Source organism: Carassius auratus, unplaced genomic scaffold (genome assembly GCF_003368295.1).
Source record: "Carassius auratus strain Wakin unplaced genomic scaffold, ASM336829v1 scaf_tig00028987, whole genome shotgun sequence".
NCBI classification, from domain to species: domain Eukaryota; kingdom Metazoa; phylum Chordata; class Actinopteri; order Cypriniformes; family Cyprinidae; genus Carassius; species Carassius auratus.
In genome coordinates, this window is record NW_020525733.1 from 15214 (window position 1) to 20382 (window position 5169).

At 36.6% G+C, this 5169-nt stretch overlaps 1 pseudogene; it reads right to left on the bottom strand.

Annotated features, from left to right (window-relative positions):
• Positions 1 to 4003: 4003 nt before the first annotated feature.
• LOC113079729 (protein FAM131A-like) lies at positions 4004 to 4689 on the bottom strand (annotated as a pseudogene).
• Positions 4690 to 5169: the final 480 nt, after the last annotated feature.

Consider the following 5169-nt stretch of genomic DNA (forward strand, 5'->3'; position numbering starts at 1 on the left):
GCAAAATAAATATTTTATTTATAAAATAAATAAAAAATGATTTATACACAATGTATGTATAATTTTTTATGTACATTTCAAAGATATCCAATAAAAATAATTTGTTAAGAAAAAAAAAAGAATCCCAAAATGCATTTGTAATGTACTTAGAAGTAGATTTTTTTTTTGCCGTATAAGAATTGATGAAATGGAAAATCAGTACAACACATGATGTGTTAGAAATGGAGTCGAAGCGATGAATCATTATTAGACTGTAAGGGACTGTTGGCAAATGGAGTATCAGAGCATTACATAAGAGACTCCTGCGGAGACACTACTGATCATCAACCAGAAACAAACCCCCAGAAAAACCCACTGCAATCACACAACCCTGTGGACCATAGAATTAAGTGTTCAGAATAGTGTGTTGCTATGTGTGTTTTAAAAAACCACAGCAATGTGATAAATAACATTTTAATCAGCTTAGATATTTTCTTACTGGTCCGAGTGAAGTATAAACATTTAAATATATTTAGTTTCATATATATATATATATATATATATATATATATATATATATATATATATATATATATATATATATATATATTAAACATTTAAAAAAATTGCCAAAAAATATAACTTTGATAAAATATTTATGTAAATGTATTTTTCGGGTCATAAATTTTTTTTTTTTTTTTTTTTTTACAGATATATATATATATTTTAAAGCATTTGCTATATATTAAATGCATATTTATATATTCCGAAAACACATTCACATATGTTATATTTGAAGAAAAAACATTATTTGTTTTCTATTCAGAGTGCAGTTTTTCCAAAAAGTTAACACTTTGAACGCTAGTCAGCCTATACTGTAAGATTGGAAATGTATTTTCATGCCCTTACACAAGTTGAAATTAAAGAAATTTTCAATCTCAACCATATATTTCATTGCATTTGACTGTTAACAACATATAATTCAAAATATTATTAACTCATCGTTTCATCTCTTGGTCACGTCCCAAAACCATTCAAGCAGGTGGTTATTAAGCCTCTTATTAAGAAACCTACACTAGATCCTAGTGAACCGGCAAATTTATGACCCATTTGAAATCTTCCATTTATGTATAAAATTTTAGAAAAAGTTGTGTCTGCTTAATTGTACTCCTTCCTGCAAAAAAGATCTTTATGAATAATTTGCACAGAAACTGCACTTGTTAAAATTACAATTGACCTGCTCCTTGCGTCAGATCAAGACTGCATCTAATTTCTAGTCTTCTTGATCTTAGTGCTGCGTTTGACACCATGGATCATTGATTACAAAACTATACAGGTATTCAAGGGCAGGCTCTAAGATGGTTTAGATCCTGCCTGTCCGATCGCTACCATTTTGTTTACTTAAACAGGGAATCGTCTAATTCATCACCAGTAAATTATGGAGTGCCACAAGGATCCGTCCTAGGTCCCCTTCTATTTTCAATATATATGTTGCCCCTTGGTAATATTATTAGAAAATACTGAATAAGCTTCCACTGTTATGCTGATGATACTCAGCTATATATCTCAACGAGACCAGATGAAACTTAAACTAAATTATCTAAACTAACAGAGTGTGTTCAAAATGTAAAAGATTGGATGACCAATAATCTTCTATTAAATTCGGATAAGACAGAGATATAACTTACTGGATCAAGAATATCTTGGATTACAATCTGCATCTAGACGGATGTACTGTTACTTCCTCTACAGTCAGAAATCTGGGTGTTATATTAGACAGCAACTTGTCTTTAGAAAATCATATTTCCCATGTTACAAAAACTGCATTCTTCCATCTTAGAAACATTGCCAAGCTACGAAACATGTTATCTGTTTCTGATGCAGAAAAGCTAGTTCATGCATTCATGACCTCTAGACTGGACTATTGTAATGCACTTCTAGGTGGTTGTCCTGCTTCGTCAATAAACAAGCTACAGGTCGTCCAAAATGCAGCAGCTAGAGTCCTTATGAGGTCAAGAAAATATGATCATATTACCCCAATTTTACAGTCTCTGCACTGGCTACCTATTAAGTTCCGTATCAGTTACAAATTATCATTACTTACCTATAAGGCCCTAAATGGTTTAGCTCCTGCGAACCTAACTAGCCTTCTACCACGCTACAACCCATCACGCACCCTAAGGTCACAAAACGCTGGACTTTTGGTCGTTCCTAGGATAGCAAAGTCCAATAAAGGAGGTAGAGCTTTCTCACATTTGGCTCCCAAACTCTGGAATAGCCTTCCTGATAATGTTTGGGGGTTCAGACACACTCTCTCTGTTTAAATCTATATTAAAAACGCATCTCTTTCGCCAAGCATACGAATAATACATCTCATAATTTTGTGACTGCAGTTGCATATTATCAAATGCACATATTCATTCTTTTGCTCGGGTTGAACACATCATTTTTTTGTTCAGTTGGAACAGCATCTACACTACTTTTTTTCTATTATGTTCTCTGTTTTTTGTAACTAAGAATTGCAGAAGCTTTATTATGCAGCATGCAAAGCGCTATACAAATAAACTTGAATATATATATATATATATATATATATACATATATCATTCATTTTAAGAATTTCAGTTTTCTTTCTAATTTTAGTTTGAGTTTTAGTAATTTTAATGTGCTTTTGTCATTCTTTTTTAAAATATTTGTTTAGCTGTAATTCATAATTTATTTAGCTATTAGATGTAATTTATGTTTAGTTCAGTTTAAGTTTTATTTTAGTCATTTAAGTACTTCAACTTAAATGAAAACCAGAAATAATTTCTTAGAAACACACTTAAGGTCTTTGCATAAAATTTACATTTTACTTTATTTCAGTTTTGTGTGTGTGTGTATACACTAGTTCTATTGTCAAAATCTGATCGACTACAACCCATAATTTCTCAGTGAATCATAGATCTCCATGGTAACACTGGAACATCTGAGAACAAAAAGTGGCCCTTATTGAAAAACTGAAAGTGCTTGACATTTACCGAACGCAAGGTAACCAGGACAAGCAACAGAAACATTACACAGAGACAAAGAAAGAAAAAGGGCCATTCATTTCGTTTTCAACATTAGTGTTATTTTTTCTTGATGTAGACAATATCACACAGTGATAATTCAGAGACAGAAAGAGACAAAGAAAGCAATAAACAAGCATCTTGTGAACGAACCACAGTGTTACTCACTTACTTCAAATTCACCGCAAAAACCACACGTACAAAAATAGAGCAACTCTCCCAAAGTCCTTCGAACTGACCCACATTTACAATTCACCAACACTAGATCAACATTCATTGTATCCGTCTGAGGACGAAAATGCTTTAAAACAGGCAAAAAACAAACATTCCATTTAATAATATAATCAAAATTTATAATAATAATAATAATAGAAAAAACAGCATAACTTGATCGTCGGTATTCTTAAGCATTCTTTGTCATATAAACATTCAGCATTCGTCCGTCTCTTTGTAAACGACGGTAAGTTTTTGACGTAATCAGCAAGCCATGCCAACCAGGGACCGGGGAACAGGCATCATGTGATCAAGACCCAGAATGCAATGGGGCCTGACGTCACATGAGGAGCGGGAAATGCACAACAGCCAAATCCACAAACAGTGCGAAACAACTGGACGTCCAGGACTTCACGCTCAGTCTGGCTCCTGCATGACACATGCATGATAATTAGGGCGACGTCAGTCTTGCGTTCCTCCATTTAATTGTCAAGATGCATTTTTTTCATGAGCCTGAGAATGAAAGATTCATTTTTTTTTCAAAAGAGAAGAAGCAACTGGCGCCCAAAATGTAAATAAGTGGGTGGAGCCCATATGCAAAACCAACAGGTGGAGTCCAAATGCAAATAAGTGGGTGAGTCCATTTGCAAAACCAGCAGGCAGAGTGGAATGCAACTAAGTGGGCGGAGCCTGAATGTAAACCAGTGGGTGTGGTCTGAATGCAAATAAGTGGGTGGAGCCCATATGCAAACCCAAACAGGCGGAGTCGAAATGCAACTAAGTGGGCGGAGCCTGAATGCAAACCAGTGGGTGTGGTCTGAATGCAAATAAGTGGGTGGAGCCCATATGCAAATCAACGGGAAAAGTATGAATGCAAATCGAGGGTGGAGTCCGAATGCAAATAAGTGGGTGGAGTTTGAAAGAAACATGCAATGTTCACTGTTCTTCTTGCTCTTCATCCACCACGTCATCTTCATCGAGTGAGACGATGCCAGACGAAGCCACATCCGATACCTTCCTCCGTGTGGAATATTCTGACGGAAGGCAGACTCCGCCCCTGCATTCCTTACAAGGCATGTCCTCTTCTTCGAACGTCTCGGAAAACGTTTCCAAGCAGCAGGGGGAGTGGCCTCGTCTGTGCCCCGCCCTGTGTAGGCGGGCTAACAGTAGCTCCTCCCCTCCCTGAAGAGCACCGAGTATCTTGGCTGGTGATGTCGGAGGCAGGCGTGTCCGTGTGACGGCCCGAGATCCCCGAAGCAACGGGTTGTCTCTCGTCCAAGTGCACATGCTGGAGCAGAGCGTGTCTGTCGGTGACCCCGGTGACCCCACGGGAGGTGAAAGGTCACCGCCACACCGCTCTCGCTCACACAGGCCACGCCCCCGCAGGTGAGCCCGACACACCTGAGTGTGCAGGAGATCCCGCAGTAATGAGGGTACGAGGACAGATCTGTGAGGAGACCAGAGGTGCATTAGAAATCATTATTTTTTGGAAAACAAGATTAATTTAGTAAATTACTATTAATTTTACCATTATAATATACACATATATATATATATATATTTATATAATTCTAGCTGTACGTGAGATGAGCAGCTTCACTCCCTCCACTATCTCTCTACAGTCTGACGCAGAAGAACACATTAAACTTGCAGGAGAAATGAAATGCTTGGATATCAAATAGCGCCAGAGAGCAAAAACGAGAAAAAGAGAAAGAGAGAGAGATGTTTTCTAAATGAAAGTAGGGCACTAGGACAGTAACGTCTGAGCTGCAATTCTACATTCAGTTTGACGGGGAGAGAAGAGGAAAAATAGATAAAAGAAAGAACGAATATAAAGAGAAGCTGCAATTAGATCGGTGCAGACAAAAGAATAATGACTAACTTCACATGCTTATTAATAAATACATAATATATCTATCTATGATTA